The 26,348-nt window shown below is 31.0% G+C and overlaps 1 protein-coding gene across 1 annotated transcript in view; it reads left to right on the top strand.

Annotated features, from left to right (window-relative positions):
• The window catches only part of LOC144375095 (semaphorin-3A-like), a 114,115-nt gene that overhangs the window by 22,406 nt on the left and 65,361 nt on the right, over positions 1–26,348 (top strand). The gene's annotated exons all lie outside the window — the stretch shown is intronic.

Here is a 26,348-nt window from a genome sequence, read left to right as displayed (position 1 = left end):
AAAATAATTTTTAGTTGTTTTATTACATTCAAAAACTCAATATAAAGTTTTTTGTACATATATCAAATTCAGCAAATAGCAGGGAAAAAAATGTACAATGACCCGTTCTACATTATCCATGTAGTCACAGTATTTACTGTTGTGTAGCTTATTAGCATTAAAAACATGGCAAGAAAAGATTCCCAAAATTCATTTCTAAAGTCACTGTGAATGTATAATTAAGCATCTTGAGAAATTGAGTAGCTGCACTGTATATACAGTTTAATTTTCTGTGTTTTATATGGTACAAAAATCATTTTGATTTCTTAAATGTAATGTCAAGCCTTTATAAATAAAAAAATGGGCAAGATGTAAATCAATGCATGTATAAAAATGCTTTATCATTACAAGGAAATGAGTCATTGTAACTGAGAGCCAAGCAGTGTTCACCCTCTGAAGTTAGATCAGGGCTGTGCTAACCAAGCTGTTTTCACCTGAAGCCTCATTCATCTTTACGTCCTGAGAACTGAAATTGCAATGTGCTTGTGACACTTATATTTATCATTTTCTTTCTTTTCATTTATTCTTTTCTTGCTGGAACTCTCATTTATCAAGGAAACTTTATTTTTATATTAAGGTAGGGCCAGAGTGGGGGTGGGGACAGAGCTTTAGGTCTTAAAATTTGTTAAATATGAAACTCTTTAATAAGAAGGGTGATATTTTCTATACTCAGAACCTTCAAAAAGTTATTCCAGTTTTAGTCATTCATAAGAAATAATATCTTATTTTTAAAATTGAGCTCATTTTTATTGTGTACATTAATAAATAAATGTCATTGTGCTTCCTAACTGCAGTATTTAATCATACTTCCAAAGAAAGTATTATTGTTTTTGTTATTGATTAATTGTAGTTTATTCCAGTGACATGATTTTTTTTTTAAAGCAAAGATTTAGCTTCTGGGAAAATCCTTCTGTCTTAACATTATGAATGTTAGTTTCACAATCTGATCTTATTGCAGAATGTGCTATATTAGCCTAAACATCTTTGAAGCTTGTCAGGTGACATTCATGTATGATCATGGCTATACTAGCTACTCTTGTAGTATATAGGGCAATATCAACTTAATCCTCAAGAAAATAAAATTAAATCCATTAATCTCATAATGAAGATAATCTTCAGATTAAAATATTAACACAAATGACAGAGAAGCTCATATATACTCTGAACTGCTAGGTATTACGTTAAGTATCTCAAGTTGTTCTCATAAGATGCTGAAATATAATTCCATTCCATTAATCATCTTATGTACTTATAAAATTACACAAATTGATTAAAATAAAGTTAATAATTTTCATAACTAGATAGTCATTTATTTTCCTCTAGATTAAAAAAATGCAATATTTTTATTAGAAGCATACATTTATTTCTTTTGCAAGTTAAGATGGTATAAATTTTCTTTCTTCTTGATACTTCTATAAAGATATGTAATATTGCTGTTATTTTTATTTATGTAAGCAAACAACATTATGCAAATTTAGCTATTTTATTATAAAAATACCTGGGTGCCTTTACTTTTTGGCATATCTAAAATATTAAAGTGTTAAAAGTTAAAACAATAGAAAACATGTTGTTATATCAGCATGCAGGTTACAAACAGAACCAGAGTTTGTAAACACATCGTAATCTATATGAATAAAAAGGGACAGAATATACCTATAGGTTTAGTTTGATTTCTGAAAAAAAAAGTGCATCTGAATGTAGGTAATAATAGTTCAAGGGAAACATTATTTTGTCTTGCTACATGTTCATTTATTTTTCTTTGTTTTTTTCCAGAAATAGTGTTTTCTAATTGAACATCAGGCTTGAATGTAGAAATTCAGAATTTTGTTCCACTTACATATGACTTCTCTTTGATCTGAGTTGATGCCACCTCTATTTTTTCTTAGACAATACACTTGGAGAGTGAGATATGGTCATATAATATATGAGAATGCAAATAGTAAATACAGTCAAACAAATGACTCAACTTTGTTTTAGCCTAAAATGTACATGTATATTTCATTTATTTTCAGTTTCAGAACATTGATATAATCACTACAATGCATTTCAAAATTAAGCCATTTCAATAAATAATGTCAATATTTGTGGTCCTTTTTATAGTAATTTATATCATATCCTCTTGGAATGCCACTAAACTATGAATAATAAAAGAGGACACTAAAAATTCTCAAACTGTCTATCTGAATGGCAGAAAAAACTGCAGCAGATGATTGTCATTTCTCTTATTCTATTAACACCACTAAAAAATTCTTCTGTATTCCATTCTACCTCATAATTTCTGCTTTTTATGACTTTTACTGTCATGAATTGTTCTTATAACCTTCTTTCTATATATCTGGTGTTTGCCTTTTCAACTCTCTGTGTCTTAGTATTCAAATTTCCAGAGAGTCAATGTAATCTTTTCAATTAGATTTCAATAACAAATGTTCCTACTAAAAAGTATTATTGTGTCAGGCCATGTCTGAGTCATGTAGAGTACAGATTTTGGCTCATCCACAGATCACTGACCCATTAAATTGTGATTGCAATCTATAAAGCATGTTAATGGACTACTGTTCCCAGTGTTGAGAAGGAAGCCCTGGGTATGGTATGGACTAATAATTTTAATGATTTCAATCCTTATTCAGTTGTCACCTGAACATAACAACCATATATTCCATGGGCAGCTTGAGGACCACATATGACTTTTGGGGGTTCAATTCTGTTTAGGGCCCTTACATTTCATTTTTGTTTTTTGTCTTCTGTGATTTGTCTTCATCCAAGATACATAATGTTTCACATCTACCTGTCCTTTTAATATTATGTCACTCTGCTTTGTCGTTTACAGCCATGATTCAGTAAATCTGAATTTCTTTAGCAAAATTTATTCATTCATGAGTATTTATTCAACATCTACTATATGATAGGCAATGTTCTATGTACTGGGATGTAGAAATAGCAAAATAGCTCAAAAAAACATTGTCACACAATACATTGTCCATTCCTTTATTCAACTTTGCACTTACTCATCTCTTCTTGCTTATTCTACTACTTTTTAATCTCCCCTTTTTTATAACATCACAGATTACTTCTGTTTACTGCAAATTATAACTGCAAAAGTAACTCAAGAAGTTACTGTTATATATCCAATTATGCCACATGTGAGCTCAACTGCCTGCCATATTTAATACATCTTATTCTCTAAAATAGAAAAGGTTTTCTCTTCCAATGTTATTAATTACTCAATAAGTTTTTGGGTTTGTTGGACTCACTGATGTCATTTGTTAACTAAAGGCCCATATGATTACATAATTATTATTTTTATATTAACTTTTTTCTAGATTTCTGTCTGAAAATCATATGCCAACTTTTTAAAAATACTTTTTTAATTGTAGATGGACATAAATTTTAATTTTTATTTATTTTTTAATGTGGTGTTGAGGATTGAATCCAGCACTCAACCACTGATCTACAACCCCAGCCCAAGTATGTCAACTTTTAAGAGAGGATGAGGGGGGAGCATTTCTAGATGAGATGGTCCTATGTCTTGTCATAGCACAAGCTTTTGCAGGAGTATATTACATATTTTAATAATTTTCCTTGGTGGACTTTCAGTACAAATGTGTGTTAAAAATATATTAAAATGCAAATACACTGCCACCTTGGACTAATACCATGATAATAAGAAATGTGTAAAGAATTACAAACCATTTTCTGGTTTTATTGTTTCAGAGCAAAAAAGCAGTAATGGTATAATGAATAAGAACAATGTTAATTCAAGTTGCCCATGTTCTGTTTACAAGTTATTTACTATATACTAGGTATCATATAAATTTTCTTACTATAATTGGGATTAACAGTAGTATCTACCCCATAGAATTATTAATAGGACTAAAAGTGCTAATGAAGATGTACTTTGCCTACTTAAGCAGAATATAAGTTGAAGCAGTTGTTTCTATCAGGAACTATATAAGATTATCTGTTCTTGGGTATAGGTAGAAGCCTAAAGCACAAAAAAACAAATGTTTCTTGGCTACTGAGTACTATTTCAATTCAATTCAAATTTTTGTGACTATGTAATTCTTTGGGGGATGAAAATTCAAATTTACTATAAGTATTTTATTGGAAAAGTTCTCTATTTTAATTGCAATTCAGACTACATCATGGCAATTACATTGATTGATGAATAAAGGAGAATTTAAAAAATGTTTCCCAAGCTTCATTCAAGTATTATTTATTTATTTTTCCTTTTCTTGTACTATTTGTTCTTTTAATCTAAATTTTTTAAATTATGCATAAAATTATACATATTTATGTGATGTTGCAATATATATGTGTATTATATAATGCTTATTTGTTAATTTTTTAAAATAAAAATAATTTTAATTTTGTTTAAAAACTTATAGTCTAATATAAAAAAAGTCACATCACAAATCTTTGCATGAACAAGAAAAATCTATGCATTTAAGACATTTCTTTCCTGGTTTTCATTGACATTTTAGGTTTTTGAATATTTATGTTAATCATTTGCTATTGTCTGCTGCTATAGAAACACCTTGTATATTTAGTTCATTTTTAACTAAAATTTAAAAACATAAAATTAAACATATTAGTGGGGTATCATGTGATGTGTATATATGTTTAAATATTTAAAACAGATTGAACATGTTTATCTCCTCAAACATTTGTCATTTATTTATGTTGAGAGCATCAAATTCCTTTATTTTAGCTTTTTGAAATGCATGATACAAAATTGCTATCTAAAGTTCCCCTACTATACAACAATACAACAGATCTTGTTCCTATATACCTATAACTTAGTACTTGTTATTCAATTTCTTTTAAAAATATTCATCATTGGTTTTATAATTAAATATCCCTATTAAAAATAGTATTATATAAAATTAGTTGTATTTCTCTACACAAAAATTATTTCCTCCAGAAGTATAAATATAGAACATTGAGAAAAAAATTGTTTGAATAAAAGAGAATTTATAAGCAAGTTTTCTTCCAAATACTGGTCAACCTGAATGTATAAAATTTAGGTATATTGAAAAATATCTTTTTACTATTAGTTTTATTAATTAAATTTCATTCATGAAAATTATATGTAAAATAATATAGTAATTGAAGTGTATTATTTTTCCACTGACATATACTATGAAAGCATTTTGTTAAAAATATTTCCATGCATTTTGATATCAAAATGTTTATATTATTTAAGCTGAATTTTGAGTCATCAGATCTCATCTTTTTAATTTTTCTTTAACTGAAAATTATACTCATTCACATAAGGACAGTTGATTTTTTTATTTGTTCTCTTGGTATATATTTGCTCTTGATATACATGTCAGAGAAACATCTCACTTGAAATTACATACTTATACCTCTAACCCCAATTTGTAGAAACTAGAATAATACTCCTTCAAGCATACAAATACTGGAAAGAGGTTGAATTTTGGATTAAATAACTTGTATGGATTTTAACAGGTATTTAACCTTTTTGTGCCTACCTACAAATTAAATTTTAGTGGTCATTATCTTGAGGAGTACTTAGAACCGAAGTTTCTAAAGAACTTATTAGCAATCCCACTGATGTAGCTCCTAATGCTACATCCCAGCCTCCTTCTAAGAACTCTTCTTAAGATTGTGGGAGTCCCTGGAGGCTGCCATGTGAATTTATATTCCAAAAACAATGCCACTTCAAAATTTTGTGAGCCAAACCAAATGAACAAACAAACCAAAAACAAATCAGATGACAAATTTGCTGTTTTTAAAATCATCCCTAAATTATTACTCTTAAGAATTGTTATGAATTTTCTTTTGGTTGTCTCCCTTATCTCAGGCCCCAAAGCAGTGAGGGATCCCCTGCTTCAATTCCTGGAATTTAACCAAGTCTACACCCAGGTTTGGCTCTGATTGTATAGTCTGCTTCTCTCCCTTTCTTGTATCTACAGCTGTAAAATCCTACTAATGTCTATATATGGCATCAGCTCTGCTAGCCATGCCCAAATAGTCACAGGCTCCAATTGTTTCTATAGTGACTCCCTTTTATTAGAGAAAAATAGGGAAAAAATGGTACTTTGGAACAAATTCCAAAAGTGCAAGAGTTTCTGCACACCAATACACTAATGAATTATTAAAACCATATACTGATAGTATTCAACAGATTATTACGTGAAGCTGTATATTCTTGCCCAGGAACATTAACAATAAAATGTAAATATTTTATTCCTATTAAATCCATTAAGACCCTATGTTACATACTGTATATTGAAGCTGGCTAAACTCTCAGGACTGGGAATTAGGGTCAGGTTTAAAATTACCACTAAGCCAAGCAGTTTTCTGATATATTGTTGTTGTTGTTGTTGTTGTTGTTGTTTTTACTGATAAGCTTGTATCAATGTGCTAGAAAAATGAAACAATAATATCATTACATGAATTCAAATATTAATTCTTCTAGAGTATTTAAAAATAGAATATATTCATATTTTCTCTTTTGACAGTTGGCTTATAAACATTTTAAACCTACATCTGTTTTGATCTTTAGTACAGTCTAGATGGCTGAAGTATTATACACCTGAATGAGTATGTCTGTTCTGTGTGTGCTCGGTACCAGCTCCAAAATTAGACCATAGAGATCTACCAGCAATTCTCTTCATAAATCAAAGTATTTCTGTAATCTCCAAAGCAGAGCAGTACATACACTGTACAATGAAATCATTTCACACATCACTTCAAGACACATATTTCATTGGCTTGCCAACTACTTTTATAGTGTGGTAGAGTACAAACCTGCTCACATTGGTTTTCCTAAGATGGAGGAGCCAGGACTCCTGATGTCCCATGAGTGTGCTTGGGATGATTTGTGCTGTAGACAGTGTTTGTAGTCTTAAGATTGTATTTTTCACATTTTAATTTCTGGACTAAATTTTTAAAAAAATTCAAAAAAAAAAAGCCTTCCCTTCTTCTACTCATGCAAAAGAACAACATTTTATCCTAAATCTGGTGACTAATTCAGTTGAAGCAAGCAGAAAGAACAGTTGGGGACTTTGAATTCAGAGAGCCTTGACACCAGATATTTGAGGGCTTTGCCATGTTCTTTATGTCTTTGAACATCAGTCTTGCCAACAGTAAAATCAGAATAATTCTCTCTACTATATATGTATAGTATACTATTATATAATATACTAATACTATAAACAATCTCATAAAGTTATTGTGAGGGTAATGTATAAAGAGAATAGGGTAGAAGTAAATAAATTACTAACATTTTATTTATCTTATGAAATTATCTATAGTTAAACATGTAAATACAAATATTTGTTTCAATTTTGGCAAAGAGAATAAATGCAGAATCACTGTAAACTTTAAGAATATATGTTTATTCTAAGTTTACAATATCTCAGATTTCATTCAAAACTCATAGTTACCTCCTAAGGCTTAAAAAAATTGTATGTTGTTTCTGAAATAAAATTGAACCATGAATTGATCATGTTTTGAGGATCAACTTATGATCTTTATGCCTGTTTTTATTCTTTCTAGTGTGAAAATTGATGCTTTCCAATATGGAACTTCTACACACTGGTTTCAGGGACCCCCTCCAGCTTTCTAACAGAAAAATGTCCAAATTATGAAACTTACATTATTAAGCCCATTAGAACACCGTTGTTCATACCCAGCTAGCAAGTAAGTCATTATCTACAGCTAATGGCAAAATTGGGTCTTTCTAGCCCTCAAATTATTGGAAGCATTAATGCTTAGATTGCATCAAGAGCTAAAAGATCCTAACCATATTTTTTGACAGTTTATTCTGTGATTGAATTATAGTATCGTTAAGTAACGCACTTTTCCAACTGCAAATTGCCTTAATGTTGCAATGCTTTTCTCTAACTGGTGTGAAGAGGTGGTGTTCTAATTTTATTTCCTCCACAATTACTATGTCAGCTCCCTTGGAAATAAGGCAAGAGTAGACTGACAGAGCTTTATGTAGGAGTTTTGCATCTAAAGTGTTTTACTATTTAACAAGATTTATGTGTAATATTTCTTGTGGAGAAATACATTTGTAAATACCAGTGCTTACAGAAACCTCACCACACTTCTTTTAATTAATTTAAAAATTTTTTAAAAAGGCACTGAAAAAGAATTTTTTAAAAATATGGTCCTTACAAAATGTAGCAGTTTGGGATGAACTATTTCTATAGGTATTGAAATAATCGTTTAGTATCACCATAACTATATCAAGCATTAAAATATTTAGAATTTTACAAATATTGCATATTTAGCACCTTCGTAAACAATTTGAAGTAGATGTTCGCTCTATTTATTTTGGTATGGTAACTGATTTTTCTGATGTATTGCTGTAAAGAGATGAAGCTGGGCAAAAAAATTAAATCCATTTCTTCAAAAAAATAATTGAAAACAATAATATTGTAAATTTATGATAAAATAAAACCATCAATTATTAAGTCCCTCAAGTCAAATGAGGCCTTTCTTTTTTATTGCTTAATTTCCATAGAGGCCAACTTTGAAATTAATTCAAAAATGTAGGTTTCATTATACAATCTTGGGAACCATTTATTAACAAATATGTATGATTTTCTTCTTTGATTTCATTGTGTAGATTTTTTATATTCTCTAGAAAATGTAATGTAAAAAAATGTAGGAAAAAAGTAAAATTCAGGGCACAATGACCATGTGCAATAATCAATGAAAGAACAATTGCCAATTAAATTTTTTTCAGTTTTTTAAAAGATTCATAGTTCATGCAATCAATTTTTTTTTGAGCTCCAAGTGTGCCAAGTAATACATTAGCTATAGGAGGTACAAGGCAGCACAAGCATATATGGCACTACCAAAATGACACTTATGATCTAGCCGGGAGAGACATAGTAAGCAAACTACAGCAGGAATAAACATATCTAGTTCTAACATATCAGAAATGATATGAAGCAAATGGACTTCAGGAGAAAATTTAGCAGTGGGGCTTTTTAAAAGTTACATCAGGCAAGATATAAATGAAAAAGTGCCATTTAAATGAGCTTACAGTTCAAGACAACAAAGTGAAAAGGGGAAGAAGACTAGAAGTTTCCAGACAGTCATTGTAGCTGCTAAAAATCTGAGACAGAAAAGTACTATATCTCTAACTGTGTTCAGGGAGTAATTAATATGATATTAGTCATGTTGTGACAGGGACTTAAGGACAGGTAAAATGTTAGACTTTTTTCTCTCCTGTATTAAATGGGAAACACTACAAAATTTGAGCAGAGCAGTTGCAGGATGTGACCTGCATTTTTAAGAGGACCTCCCTGAATCTTCTGTGTGGAATCCATTGAATGGTGAAGTTAAATCAGCAAGCTTATTTAGAATTCTGTTGCATAAGTCTAGGTAAGAGAGAAGAATATCTTGAACTATCGTGGTAGTGGTAGCAATTGAAAGACGTGTGTAGGTTTGTGATGTAAGAGTAGAATTAACTATCATTTCCAAATTTAGATAATTGCAAGAACTAAGCCCTTTTCTATCAATTTCCCTAATAGTTAAAGTCTCAAACATATCTTGGAATATTAAAATTTTTGAGCTAACTGTATACTGCAGGTCTTCAGAGTGCTATTTTCATACACACATAAAATCAATTAAAAAGGAAGAATGTAGAATTCATCTTTTAATTTTTCATAACATCTGCTCTCCAGATCCCCTTTAATCTTTATAGGTATTAGTGTGTGGTCATCAACAATATCAACAAATCCTTGCATGGAAATTCTAAAGTTAGTATTCAACAGGGCTCTGAACTCAAAGTGTTTGATATCTTTGCAGATATTATATATCTCCACAATGAAGAGTGGTATTTCAAAAGGTGTCATTTTATAACATGGAAAATGGTTCATTTTTAAATATAAGCATTGTAAAGTATTATAAGCATTTTGGACAAGTAGAAAATTAGCAAATTTTAATACTTGAAGAAATTTTAATGATCAGCATTGTTTCTATTGCCATTCAAAAGAGTACAGTTTTTACCCATGTATACATTCTGGGTAAAATTGCATTGTGACTGAAAGCATTCAATCACTCGGTCAAAATGTATCATGGTTCAAAATTATAATGATGATTGCTAATTTTTCAGGAATTTAAATAAAAATAAGAGATTACATACATATAGTTTAAGTAAATGCTGGCATGAATAATAGACATTTCAAGTCTGACAATAATACTATAGGTGAAAAGATTAGTTACCAGTAAGAATTTGATAATAATGTAGTGTTAAGCCAGCTTTGTGACAATGTTAAACAGAGCTCCTTTACAAAAGAAATTGAAATCCTCTAGAAAGGCTTAACATTTGATGGGTCAGGTTGTAGGACTATGACTTCCATTCAAATAAACATGGAGGAAAAAAATCCTACTTCTATAATACACAGCTGCTAAAAAACATAATCTTCCCACATATATTTTATGTCTTTTTGACATGTGTATCTTCAATGTATACAGACTTACATACATACAAACTTTCCCACAGAAGCATGCCACATACATAGGACTGTGCATTTTTATAAATAATTACTCCCTACACCATCCAGTTAATAAATACTGAGTAATAAAACTTTTTTGTGGACTGCTTGTTTATGCAACAATAATCTAAAGTATTTTTTTCTAATGGCTTACTATGAAAATGAACTCAAGTCATACAGTAGTCAAAGATGCTATCATAGCTTGAATAGTAGCATCTTATTAAGTGTCAGGCTTTCAGAGATTCATGATTACCTGCCATGGGTAAAACTTTTAAAGTCTAAAGTTGTAATATAAGGCTCACCAAGGAAGACTTCAAACTGAGTGAAAATAAATAAGTAGTTGTCATACAGGACCCCCAAAATGCCATACTTTGGTCAGATATATACCCCAAGAGTCAGAAAATGTAGGTTCTGTCATTCTTTCTTTTGTTCTTTGTTTTTTACCAATGTGTCATGTAAAAACCACTGAGCTTTTATTTCAGAGGATATCAAAGAAAGAAAAAAACACTGTCTTGTTATAATTCGCAAAATCCAAATTAGAAATTGTCTTAAACTGAAAAATTGGAATCATTATAACATCTTCAGGGGAAAAAAAAAAGGTCTTAAAAAGTTCAGACATTACATCATTCTTTTCTTTTTAAGTTTGCCTGAGAAATATTTAGGGGCAGGTATGTGGTTTGATAGAGAGAAAGAAGTAGGATCTTGCCAGTAGCTCGTCATAAATCAGTTGCAGAGTTAAATATAGTGTTTAGAACAAAAACTGAGTTTCCTGAATCTTTCTTATCCGTGTAGTTTAACTAGATGCATTGGAAAGCAAAATACATAACATGTTGATTTAACCATAAGAAAAAAGTTTATCGACATAATTTTAACAAAATATCAGATTTCATTAGAAAATAATAGATTGCATACCTTTAAAGTATTTATTAGAAATTTTACAATAGAAATACATTAAAACATTTTGACTTTGACCTTCCTTATCCTCCCTCATGAGATTAAAATAAGGTAGTGGTGCAGAGAGGAAACCAATAATGCATGCCAAGGAGTCTGCATTCAGTTACCCCTAAGATAATACTTGATATAATCTGACACAATTTAGTATCTGACCAACAGAAATCCCCAAAGTGCAAAAGATAGCCTATTTGAGGTCAAGTGTTTTAGTTGAGTTATTTGGGAAGAATGAAACACACCTGCCCAAAGCACAGCAACTTCTTAAAATGTGGAAGCTATGGACTAGTAAGGTATAGTTTGATGAAAGCTAAAATTCATCCCAATTCTCCCAGAATGCATGGAGTAAATAAAAAATAGCTATAAAAATCTAATGGGAGTTGAACACATTTGAATCTAATTAAAAGAGACTCTATTTTATGTAGTCTTGGATATGCTGATCCAACCATATGAAGAATCCTGCATAATGAAAATCTTGCATGGGAAAGAGTGTTGATAGATAGGTCTTGAGTTGGAAGGATGAGGTCACTGGTTTATATCCTGAGGAGAAAACCTGGACTTATTCCATGAAAAACAGCTGCTTTTGTAAAATAATGTCTTGCACACAAATGGAATTAAACCAGCTACTGTCATTTTAAAGATTCCACAACTCTCAAAGAGAGGTGGACATTTGGACTCAAGCATTTCAGACATGCTGCTTCAGCACAAAAATATAATTTTCCTTGAAATAAATCAATAACAGAAGACTTGACCAGAAATATATTGATATGGATTTTTTAAAAATATTGTCTCAAAGTGGTTTATGTTTTATTTTCAGTTGTAGTTATAGGATTGAAATTCTAGGAAACCATCCAAAATTTAAATTCAGACTTTGTGAATTAACTAGTTTTGACTAAATTAGAAATTAAATATTTATTGTATTCATTTCATCACCTTTCTCAATGTTCTATTTATTATTTATTCTTTAGTTTAGAAATTTGTACTAAAAAAACCTCACAAAATTCATAGGAAGGAATATATTAAAAATGTAGGGCAATGTTTTTACAGTACTCTTACCCTCCAAAAAATAGTAATGGCAAATATTAGATTTCAAAGAAAGAAATTGCTTTGTCTTCATTTTTCAAAATAATTATATTAGGCAATATTCACATATCTAAAATAATTTTCACCAGAGTGTTTTTCCCAAAACATTTAACATCTCTATACTTTTTTCATAAATTCCATCATGTTTTTAACAATCAAGATTTTACATCAATACAGTTCTATCCCCCTAAACATTCATGGAAAATATGAGTTCTGTTGTAAGAAAAAAAAAAGGAGAGGGGCTTCTATGTCCTACATAGCTTGTAAACACAGGATTTAATATCAGTTTTTAAACAAAAATTTTATGGCTTGACCTCCAAAGTCTTTAATATGCTAACTTGAAGTATAATATTATGAAATATCCATTACTTCCATAAATTCATTTTTCTATCCTTTGTAAAGCATCAAAGGAAACTGATGTTTGATGACACATACCAGTAAAGGATCATTTATTCATTAATATGCATGTTTGCTTTCAGCAAGCAAAAAACCAGAGTTCTTTAAAAAATACGTACTTACATATACATGTCAAATATCATATAATTTACAGAGAAAATAATTTCTAGCTTTTGCTTGGGATACTTCAGATTTTTTGCCAAAATGTATTGCCTGTTTACTTGTCTGTGTAATAGCCTTAGAAGTATGGTAGAAGAGAGAGAGTACACAAAAGTCTATATGATTCAAATTCACTAAAGTAACATTTTGAATCTCAAATAATATGCCTTTCTCAAAGGGGAAATTTATGGTAGAATTGTTTCTATGACAACAACAAACATTTAGGGGGGAAAAAGGCCACAAAAATAGTTTAAATCCAAGTTTAAGTATCTATTTAAATATGGAGAATAATGTAAGAGCCTTCTTAAATTTTTCTTCCTATTTCTTTCTTTTTTTTTTTTTTGGCATCACACAATTATAAGAATTTTATGGTGAACAATAACCACACTGCAGGGTATATGGAAACAATGTGTGTGTTTTTCTGAACTACAACTACAGATAGTTAAATGGCCCTCTTTCTTTTTTTTATATTTTTTTATTGGTTGTTCAAAACATTACAAAGCTCATGATATATCATTTTTCTTTCTTTTTTCCTCTTTCTTTGATGTCTACAAAGATGATAAGCAACTGTGTATGTGTAAGGACAGTGTGCTTTCCCTGACAAGCTCACTTTGCTGGAGTCTGTTGATAATTGGTACTTTCCCAACAAGAGCGTTTTCAACTACCTGAAACAAGACTTTCAAAGCAGTATCACTTACTGGTTCTTGACAGCTAATGAAGTGGCAAAGCTAGGCTGACAAACTCCAGAGCTTACCAAAAGGGTGGGTGCAGCATTTTTTTGAAGATTCTGAATTACTAAATGAGGTGGAAGTCATTACCTTCATCAAACAAACTCAACTGTGAACTTTTAAACTAATTTCTAGATTTTTTTTAAGTTGAAGTTGACTTCTCCACCTTGAATACTTGGAAATGATAAAACAATAGAATTATAATTGGAAAAGCTAGACTTGTTTTTCTTCCCTCAGTTCTCCAATTCTACTAGTTTCTACAATTTTTTGACTTTTATCTGTAGTGACATTTAGCTTAATAAGAAACAAATGCCTGTTTTAAATAATTTCTTTATAGGAAAATATAATAAAACAAATTTTAAAAATCTTGGAAATGTTATAAAAAAATATATTGCCACTTAGGTAGGTACACACCAAATACACAACAGCTTTTAATGCAAGTTTTGTGAGGCAGAAGAACATATGTTGTTATTTTCATAACAATTTATTAATTTGAGAGAGAAGTTAAAAAATAATACCTACCAGGTGTCATCAAAGAAATGTTTCAATTTTGAATATATAAAATTATTTTCAATAATTTAATCCAAACTTTATTAATAAACTATACTATAAAGAAGTGACTTTTCAGAGATACCCTCATTTTAATTTTTACATGCAAAATTAATAATTACCTAGGAAATGAAAGAATTAAGACATCGGGGACATTAGATAATGTTTTTGATGCTTTCAGTTGCTCACACTGAACCACTGGAGGGTTTATTAGAACTTCCTAGCATGAACACATTTGTTCTTCCTTAAATATGAGGGAAAATCATATCCTTGTTATTCTCCACCTTCAGACTAATGGAAGTCTCATTTTGAATTAGTGTAGTGACCAGCAGGGATTTAAAGCAGATCATATTTCACTCTAAACAATGTTAATGACTTGTAATTCTAACATTGTTATTAGTGTTTTGTTTTTGTAAAAAGGACACGATCACATTTTTATGAAGTATAGGAGGAAATTTGATGAGAAAATAGCTTATGCTACTCTCGATCTGCCCCCAATCTTGAAGATATAGTAAATCTGATTCTGAATTCGGCTTTTGTCCTTGTGGGAATAAATGTCTGTGTGTCCTGCAATGGTCTAGTGAATCTTTACTGTCTATTGTCCTGTCTAGCCCAGAGGTGTGCTTGATTTAATGGGCCCTGAGAGAGCAGGGATTTTCAGCAAACTACCTGGATTTTTAGCTTTATTCTTGGGGAATCATGAGTTGTCCTTAGGGGTCTTAAACCAAACCTGGCTCACATTATATTTAACTTCAATCCCAGAACATTTCTAACCATGAGCTAATTTTAGAATATTATATTTATGGCAGAAATATTTGGAAAATAAATGGAATAATCTACATACATCTCATTTGCTTCATAAGAGAAAAATGCTTAAATTGTTTTTTAAATTTTTTCCTGTGCCATCAAAATAAATCTAGAATAAATCCTTTCAGGTAAATTTTGCAAAAAATTATTTAGGAAGAGCTGGTATAGGAGAGCTTTCTCCTACCAAATTATCTATATGACAATTTCATATTTCCTCCTTTTATTTGTAAATATAGACAACTTATATAATGTCAATAAATTGTTGTGCATAAATTTTATTAGGGAATCTGATTTAATTGTTTAAAAAATTGTAAAATGTATCCATTCTAAAATTAAAACACACTATTATTAAAGAAAAATTTGTAATATGCCATCTTAATATAGGATGTCACTTTCAGTAAGAACACAGCGTCCCCAGAATACATTGTATGTATCTTCTAGAGATTCTTAAATTCATTGGTCTTCAACACACTCTTCTACCATCTTTTTCTCATCTTTCTGCAGAGAATTATGATCCTAACAAAATGCTTTCATCAATAAGCCAGAAATCTTCATAATGAAATTTTAAATTCTAGTTAAAGAAGCAGGACAAGCTAGGTATGCCATCTGAATAATCTCTACAATCCCCTAACCCCACCCCTAATCCCCTACCTCACTACACCACAGAATAAAGGATGGAAGAAAACAACCACCAACCATGCCTTTCTGACTTGGTTACTTGATTGATCCTAGAAAATATGGTCCCTATGATCTCCTGGGTTTTCCTGTAACCAAGTCTCACTTCTCACAATAGGAATTAAATAAAAGCTTATATGAAATCAAAAAGAGGCATCCACGAACACAGACATGAATATATTCTCTAGTATGCTTGTATGTAAACATACTGGAGAACAGTTTTTATCAGCGAATAAGGAAAAATTCCTTCCTAACACAAACGTGTGCTGAAATGGAAATATACTGGATGGAGTATTCAATATTTTTCTTTAATAAAAGCTCATTTTCTTCAGTTTTAGAAAAATTCAAATATATTATTCTTAAGTGGTTTTTAAAGAAAATTCCTATAGTGGACATGCAACAGATAATGGGTAATGGTTGTTTATCACTATTTTATTCTCTGTACGTAAATTATTTTCTACAGTTTTACTATATTATACCATTAGTAAATGTCCCAAAACCTGCTTTCTTGTAACTATGTGAAATACAGTTGCATGAAGAACACACTAAAACATATGCTGTGCTACATGTAACTAATCGGCCAAGATTATCTGAAAAATTAGATATTTTTCACTGTATGAAACAGTTAAGCCTCTTCTTTTCCTCTTTGCTAATGATAATACAATGATCACCACTCGTTGTTATTTAATAAATACTTGATGGAGGACTAACTGATAAGGAATATCATAAATAATTAAGACATAAGTATCAAAAATAAAGTTTTTATCTCCAGATTACTAGCCCATAATACAAAACACTAAAAAAATGTTAAAAGAAGTACTTAAAGCTTTAATATTAAATTTTTACAGACTAACTATCTTACACAGAAATGAGTTATCAATAGAAATGCATATTGAATTAGCTGTTTTAATCCACATTAAAATACATTTTTGCCTTATGCAATTCCATTTAAGCTATTTTTATTCTTCCAAAGCAAAGTAAAACTTAACCTGGTGACTTACTTATTTTGTAAAATTGTTAGCAATGATCATTTTTTGTTTATATACCGGTGCCACAAGCTATTATGTATGAATAACAGTGATCAGGCAGCAAAAAATAAGAAAAAAAATAAAACCATTTTTTTAAAAAAAATTTGTTTAGAAAGAGGATGTGTGAAAAGCACAGGTACCCCATTTTTTTAAAAAAAAAATTATTTAGGAAGAGCACTGAATTTAGACTTAGATCTGATTTCAGTCTGACTTCTGCAACTATTAATGGTAGGGTTACTTATGTTTTTATACATGCAAGTGGTCAGATTTTGGTCTAAAGATCCTTTTTGATCTCTTGATTCAATAATTAATTATCAAGTTAGCTATTTCCTCTACATAATTTGACTGATATAACACTGTGCTAACCTTTGTATTTGAGGGCATGTTCCTGATACTCATGCAGCAGACTGGCATGCAATTAATTCACTTCTGTGTTTTTATTAAAGCACAGTGGGGCATCAGAGGGGAGAGTAATACCTAATTCTCAAGCTTTCCATGAAAGGTAGCTTCTAACTGAACTCTGAAGCACAAGAAAGAATAAGGAAGGGCAGGCAAGGGTTACAGAAGAGTTAATTGGCCATTTGAATTGTGGAAACTCATAAAAAGCAGCATAAAATAACATAGCTAGGAAAGATTAGGCATGGCAGCTTTTTTTTTGGATAGCATTAAGGTAAAGGTGGTAAGTATATATGCTGTGTTTTATTTTGAGAAAATATTAAATTTTTGAAATATATTCTTGTTAATTTATATGGTGATGAATTGAAGAGCATAATAAAATTGAGAGAAATTATGAATAGAGGACCAGATAAGTTGCTGTCACAATAGTCTCTATGTTCAACCCTACTGACAAAACAGAACTCAAATGAAATCTGCCAATGTGATTGTTATATGTAAAACAATGTACAGTGCTCAGCATGTGACATTAAAATCAGCCATATTATTGTAATTTTTATAATTAGTTTGTAAAATTTTGATATGATTTAATGAGTCAATTGAACTTAATGTATAGCTAATTGGAAAAGCTAGTATTTTGCCTGGCATATAATGTATATTGTACTAATATATGTATATTCTGTTTTTCTTCAATGTTTAATATTACATTTATTACTCAGAGTGTTTTATTGCATTTTAAGAAATAGAATGTATTTCAGGTAATATTTATTGAAATTCATGCTTCTATGTGCCAGAACTATTATACATGCCAGGAACCAATCATTTTTAAGGTTAAACCTACAAAAATAACCAAAACAAACATATAAGGAGTACTCTGGAGATAATGCACTGAACAATCTAAATGTGTATTAGGCACTGTTTCACAAAGAAAGCAGGATGCATTATCTCTTGAAAGGTTACAGAGTGCCCAGTAGAGATAAAATCTGAACACTAAAAGTGAATCTCCTCACCATGCAGGTGAGGGTGAAAGGAACAGAGCTCTGGGGAGTGGGGGGAGAACATTCTAATCTGGGAAGAAGAAGTGGTATATCATTGAGTGAATTGGAAATAATCCTGTATGTGAAAATGTAATATATTTGTATATTGTAGTATATATAGATAATCACACATTCACACATACACTTACACCTACTTTGTTGGTAAATGAGAAAAACAAGTGTGGAAAACATGCAGAACTGAAATCAAAGAGATATTGATAATCTCTAGGCATAATTTTAGGATTGAAGCAATTTTGTTTCAAAGAAGTAGGCGGTCCACCTGAATTCTTTTTTTTCTCTGTATGGCTCAGATTTTCTGCTTGGATTCCAAATATATTCTTTCTTGATTTAGTGAATTCCATAATTATTCCTTTTGTAAGATTAGATTTTACTCGAAGATGGTAATGCTTCAGTCTGTAGATTCAAGGGTATTTTAAACTTAAGTCTATAGATATCTTTCATTTAATCTCAAGATCTCTTTCAAGTCAAATTTGATTTTATTATTACTTTGAAATTTTGCTAACCAGATTAATCCTCCTCTTTCCTATTCACATTTTGGTGAACTATTTTCCTCTTTCTCACAGTGAGGGGATAAGGTGGAAGACTTCAAAGCCTCCGTTTCTATGTGAAAGCACACTCCAAAGCCTTTAACGTATTTTCTTGTGGGAACACACTCCTCACTACATTTTTCCCATATTTTGATGATTGGTATGTTTCTCATTAAGCTGCATTAGAGATACCCTGTGATGTCATCTGGGTTCACTTCTGCCTTCACTCCACTTTACCTATATGCTATCCTTGGGTAGACAAATAATGCACACAATGAATGGTGTGTGTGTGTGTGTGTGTGTGTGTGTGTGTGTGTGTGATTAGAATAGTCCCTGATGTGCATGTGTTAAAAATGATGCATTGTACTTTAGCTCCAGATGCACTTTTTATGGATATTTTTCAATAATACTATAGTGTCATCAGCTCTCATTTTTTACTAACTCTTTTGTTTTCCTCTTTTGTTCTTGTTTTCTTTTTGTCCCCATGAGATTCAAAGGAAGTATATAGAAGAAAAATGTCTTTCCTCCATCATCTTTCACCAGTAGAAAGTGTGTTTCTTTTATAGAAAGGTTCATCTGGAAGCAGGACCTCATGTGGCTTGTTAGTATAAACCTAGAGAGGAAGTTCCGTTAGAAGATAGTTACAATAATTCAGGAAAGATACAGGGAGTTAAACTATTGGCAGTGAGTCTGTATGCAAAAGAAAACATAGGACAAATTATTGTGGTGAACAAAACTGGAGGGATAGATTGGCTGTATGGATGATGAAAGGCTCTGGCTAGCATGGATCTTTGGATGAGTGATACTCATAAGCAACATAAAACATGCAGAAAGTTGATGATGTCAGTATGGAAAGAAGAAAAGGGAGTAAACTCTGTTTAAGTCATGCAGACTCTGAGATGTTTGTGCAACATCTAAACAGAGGTTTTTAGTAAGCCTTTGTTTGGCCTGTGGAGGAAAATACGTCTTAGAAGACATATATTTGAGACATGTCAAAATACTGTTAGTGGTGAAAGCTCCAATTGTAGATAAGATTGCCCACAGAGTTATTATTGTATAAAAAGACCAAGTGGAAAGTAAATAAAATAATATAAATATTTAAGACACTGTTAATTGAAGTAAGTAACATGAGCGTAAGAGATAACCAAAGTTCTCAACAATAAGAACTTAATATTCTGAAAAATGTACTTTTTAAAAAAAAGATACTATGGGAAAAAACAAGAAGAGTCTGACCTTACGTTTCAGATAGAAATGGATATCTTGACTTCCCGGCATATTTGCTCTATGACCAAGGACATTTCCAATAGCCTATCTCAATCAGTTTCCTTATGAGATAAACAATGGGAAAGGAGAATTCCAACCTCACAGCATTGTGATGCATAAATATATATTCACATACATCATTCCACAGTTTCTGGCACATAATAAGCACTTATGATGTGGTTCCCTGTGTTCTTCCTTATTTGTATCATCTGGTCTTTATTCATGTCCTCTGAATGTGAGGCTCTGCCACACTTCTTTCTTCTGGAGAAAGTCCTGTACATTTTTTTTTTTTAAAGGCCAGGTTTAATCTCCTAGCTCCTTCTCCAAGGATCATTTGCTTCTCAGTGTGGCATTATTTTTTCCCTTCTAATAGTTTCCACAGCTCTTTATATCCTCTTTTCATTGTTATTGATTTAGTGTTTGTTTCTCCAAGAATATTTGTCTACCTTTCTATCAAAGTTCTATTCTTCTCCATACTCCACATACTTTTATCCAAAGTATATGAGTTGTACATGTTAAGGAATTAATGTTTGTTGAATTAGCAGATGAATGATCACCAAATGATGAAAATTGAATTAATCAGATTAATTGGTGAACAAATAATTTTCTGTATGTGTTTTTCTTATTATAAAGAATAGAAAATACATTCATATCACTGTTATCTTGTTCTTGATGCTTTATGAGAACATCTGTGGGAGAGTGCACTTTCTCTCCCTGACAGAGTGTTTTAGGATGCTTGAATATTGTATGAGGTCTAGAAGTGGAGAAACTGTGGTGAGGTCTAGAAGTGGAGAAACTGTGGTTAGGCTGAGAATGGACCTGTACTCCGCCAAAGCTCAAGTGTGGGCAGATCATACTTAGATTAGAGAGTCTAAGTCAAAAAGTTGATTACTCACATAAACTACAAAAAAAAAAAATGGTGGAACATAGTCCTGGCATAAGATTGATGGAATAGAGACATTAGAGATAAGCCCACCAGCAAATGCAAAAAGATAAGTTAGTTATCTTCAGTTGAGAATGGGTAAACTTTATGCATATTTTGAGGGCTTACTTCTATTGAAATCAAAAGATAGATTCGTTTTCTAAATATATTCAAGCAATAATTACCCAAATTTGTAAATTGAAAGAATATTCTTAGCATGAACAAATAAATAAAAGCATATAGACAAGCACTCATATGACTCCATCTATGCATGGCACAGTAAATTGGCCCAAAATGATAGGAGTGTAATTTGTCAATTGCACAGTTTGTATTAGAGCAGTATTGCCAAACACCAGCCAGTGGAAAGGTACTAACTGCACAGAAAAATTTTTAAAACTACTACTTGGTGAAATAAAAATAAAGTGAAGATATTATGAGTTTTCCCTTTGTATAACTCATTCATCTGTGAACATTATCCTTTGTTTTTTGTCCTCTCTGTTCATTTTCCTAGTAAAATAAAATACTGCTTCATTTTTATATAAAATAATAATGAGAGTAAATAGCACTTGATTTTGTTGTCTTCTTTTTACAATGCAACAAAAAGTTATGCTTCTGCCTGTTTTTTTAAACATTTTTTTTAATTTTAGGTTGACACTATATCTTTATTTTACATCTATGTGGTTCTGAGGATCGAATCCAGTGCCTTATGCATACTAGGCAAGCACTCTACCACTGAGCCACAACCCCAGCCCCTCTGCCTGTTTTACTTTTGGATTTTTGTGTGTGTGTGTGTCTAAGAAATTTTTAAAAAAAGGTCAAAGAAGCACTGAAATATATGATCCAAAAATTTTGGACTTTACTGAACTTTCCAATATTTACAAATATCAAGATGTGGTTATCATTTAGCCAAAATGTTTTGGCATCTTATAGACCTAGCCTTGAAAATTTTAAAAGGGATGTTTAGCTGTTCTATGAAAAGGACAAAGTTCAAGTCATGGAAAAAGAATGTAAGCTGAGAGCCACCAATGAATACACACAATTCATTTGAATCCAGCAACTGGTGAGGTCCTATTACTGTTCTTACTATAAAACTTGGAAGAAAAATAGAGAGAGGTATCAGAAGTCAGAGAAATAAAGAACAGGGTGGCCATTGTTTGGATTTGAAGGTCAAGTGTACAGGACTGCTCCATCCTTCTATAAAAAGGTCCAGATCTGGGAAGTCTTGGATATCTTAGAAATCAGTATTCATTTCACTGTCTTTTCTAGAATCTGACCCAGTCACTGTAATCATTTGTGTAAATCTCTGCTTATCCTAAAAACAATCAGAACACCACAGGAACTATACAATTTTATTGTGTAGAGGTGAATCATCATGTGTGGTTTTGATATAATTTTCCTACCCTTTTTTTAAATAAATTTCTAATGTCTAAGAATGTTATTTTATATTATTTTATTAGTTTATAAAATAATATTCAATATCTTAAATAATGTACTGACAGTGATTGCTGCTAATGACTTTCTTTCCCGCCCCCCAAATGAATATACATTAAAGATCATAATGAATTCAGGGGGAAAGGGCAAACCTGCACACATATAAATAAATAAATAAATTAGAATTGACTTGTTATAAAAGATTACAACTTTTCTCCTATGATAATTTGGTAGGATATTCTCATTATAGGACTTATTAGTTATAATTTCTTTTGCTATTTGTTATTAGATTAAATATAAATTATTATAATTAAAAGAGTTACAATTTTCAGGAGACTGTTTTTTGTAACTTTATCATAAGAGAGGGTGACCTATTTGTAATGGATGACACTTTTATTTGAAATTACATGAATTATTTTTTTTTTCCTGTGGTAATGGTTGATACTTATTGAGCTCCAACTGCTTTCTTGGGTTTATAATCAATTTATCTTCCATTTTGTTGTTGAACAAAGTATAATGACTCTAAATTATTTGGTAAATCTAAAATAAACAGAATACTTCTTTAATCACTTTTCAAATTTAAGAACATATTATTCATTAAAGAGTGCTTTTTCTAAGATGGCATCTTTGATTATAATCTTACATTTATTTCACTTTACAATTGACACAGCACATAGAAATTGAAGTAATGTCTCAACCAGAAGAAAAAAAAGCCACAATGTTACCCAGAGAGAATTCACACCTTTACAAAAGCTTTAATCTTATCAGATTCACCATAGCTGAATTGACTCTATAGGAATTTGTATTTTTTTTTTCAAAATAGCATTTTGTTGTTCTTTGTTCTTTGACTGGATATGAGTACAGGCAATTTTGAGAAGGTAGAGGAATGTTAACCAGCATCTCATATTACTGAATATTTATTTTAGTTTCATCACAAGTTTATGTCATCACAAGGTTTAAATAACAGAACCCCAAAAGAAATACCTAAAATTTTTAAGAGTCATTTCAAACTTGAAGCCGTTTAATGTTGATTGCAGCTGAACGTGTCTACACATAGGAAAAATAAAATCACAAATTTAAATAGGGAAAAGAGATTAATGAGGAATATGAGAACTAGATTTAGAGAAAAGATGTCTGATTTTAACCAAAGCATTTTTGCCCAAGAAAATGTAAGATAATTGAAGGGATCCAGAGTTTATCTTGCTCATTGCCAAGAGGGTCTCAGAAAGACTTCTGTCTCAGTTATAAAACTGTGCAGAAAGTTCCTGTGATTAGATTGAAGTTAGAATAGAAGGAATGAAGAGATAAAACTAAGAGCATTTGAAAGCAGTGGAAAATAGTTGTTAACCAGAAAGTATTATCTTTTTTTTTTTTAGTGAAATAGTTCAGCAGTAATATTTTAAAATGTGTAATTTGTTTCTAATGTGATTCCATACATAAGCCATCCAAAATTTAATTTGTCTATATACAGAAACCAATAATTCTGCCCAAACTTACTTAAAAATTCAGTCTATAACATTTTTCAATTGGAAAGGTATTTTCAGTGTTTGAAATTATACTATTAAAAAGTGATTCTTTTTGTTTTTTAGAATTGAAGTTGTACAAAGTAACAAACAAAAAAGATTATATTCAGTATTATATTACACTTATATTTATCATCAACATATATCATTACATTTAGAATTGATATAGATCAAACAAAATCTCCATTGTTTTCAGTTGTTGATGGACCTTTGTTTTCGTAATTGATTTTTATGTGATGCTGAGAATCGAACCCAGTGCCTTACGCATGCTAGGCAAGCACTCTACCAGTGAGCCCCAATCCTAGCCCTCTCCATTTATCCTTTTACTATACAAAATTATTGATGTTAACATGCTAACACCTTTGGTAAAGTAAGTAAAAGATATTGTATTGAGTCTACTTCACTTAGACCCTAATTTCCTGTCTGGTCAAGAAGATCAAACACAATTCATATTTACCCTTTACTATATAAACAGGTAGCCTTTGAGTATATACTATGCAAATTATTATATGGCCTTTACATGTCACCTTAACATTATCTCTTGGAAGATATATTATGAATAAATTATTAATCTCATTTTCTAGAAATGGAGGCTCCAGCATTTAAGGAAACCATATTGGTGTGCACATCTAGGGTACCAGTACTGTGATGATGTTTCTGTGTGGGCTTATAGAGGGATGACTCCCAAAACTGTTGCTGTAGTAGTTATTTCTTTTTAACGTCTACTTGATGATTAGAGTTCTCATATGTGGTTTTATTGTGATTTCTATTAAAATCCACTCATGCATCTTAGTTGCCCTTTTCATTTCTTAATATCTTTATGAAAATATCTTGATTTAGGCTGCGCTGACATTTTTTTTTTTAAAGTTTGCCTGGCTACATATCATTTGGCTTCTCCAGTACTAGATTCAATTGTAGGTTTTACAATTTGAAGGGCAGCTATTTGATAAATAAATCTTCTTAACTGGCCAGTCAATGCCTGAACATATTATGTAGCCCCTGCCTTTAGCGCAGTGCCTTTCCATCTGTACACAGAGTCTTGAAATTTCAGTCATATTAACTCTGAGTAGTATTGATCTTTTTCAGTTATTTGGATGTTAGTGAAAAGAAGGCCATTTAAATTCAAATATCATGTAGTATATTCTTTCTCTGGAGACTAATAGCTCTTATTCATTTCAACAATGACTCATATGAATAAAATTCTTTTTTTTCGTTCCTTTCTTTCTTTGCTTCTCTCTTTCATTCCTTTATTTGGGAGAGAAGAGTACAGGAGAGTGAGGTCAGCTCAAGATTATACTAAAGAAATCTCAGGAAGAAATCAGAAATGTATCTTTAAGCAACTTGTTTACAGCTCTTGCAATATTGCCTGTAAGATAGATTAGTAGATAAAAAGTTATGCACTCATTGTTGACCTGATAATATGAAAAAAAGAAACAAATAAGTTGTAAATGATGAGCTATTAATTATATGTTTCCTGACATGAGGAAGTGTTAATTCTGGCAGATAAGTCATTTGTATGAATAATTGCAGTAATTGACAGTGTGTAAAGTTGTAAGACTAATTCAAACATGCTATAACAAGAAGCTCTATGAAAATTTCTTGGAAGTTACACTTGTACTAGCTTTTAAGAGTAGGAATTATCTTGTCCAGGTAGCATGTCACTGTAGGAGTCAAAAGGAATGGCACAGAGGCCAAAAAGTGTACAACTACAAAGTATGTTTTCCTGCTTGACAAAGGACATGAAGCCAAGAAACACTGGTCTTAGGTCTAAATTGGAATGAGCTTGACTTGACTGCCAATACTAAGTTAAGGAATTTTAACCTCTCTTGAACTTTAACCCCTATTGAAATCATATTTTTGATAACAAGAGGGAAGCCATTAAGAGAGAGAGATAAAGCAAGGCAATGTATCACATGAATGTAAACATGTACCACATGTTTCCTGGGGATAGGGCTAGGACAGAGAAAGGGTCTGCATTGTTACTTTCTCTCTTTGAAAGAAATTCTACATTTCATGAATTCTGATAAAGGGTTCCTACTATGTACTGGAAAAACCTGAGGCATTAATTCAGGGAATAGTTTTGAAAAATATAGATGGTGAAAATAATGACATAATGATCCAAAAGACATATTAAAATATCTCAATAAAAAGAGATCTGAAACAACCTAGGAGATTAAGTTTTATGTTTTCCACACATTCCCTCTGCACTGTTGGCCCCTATACTTACTCTTCAATCTATTAACTTGGAACAAATAAAACCATGTAAGCAAGTCTTCATAAAATTATGGAAGTTTATATATAATATTGACTATTCTGATCTATTACTACCTATGAATTG

Source organism: Ictidomys tridecemlineatus, chromosome 2 (genome assembly GCF_052094955.1).
Source record: "Ictidomys tridecemlineatus isolate mIctTri1 chromosome 2, mIctTri1.hap1, whole genome shotgun sequence".
Taxonomy (NCBI): Eukaryota; Metazoa; Chordata; class Mammalia; order Rodentia; family Sciuridae; genus Ictidomys; species Ictidomys tridecemlineatus.
The sequence above is the reverse complement of the archived record's forward strand: the minus strand, read 5'-3'. Positions and strand labels throughout refer to the sequence as shown.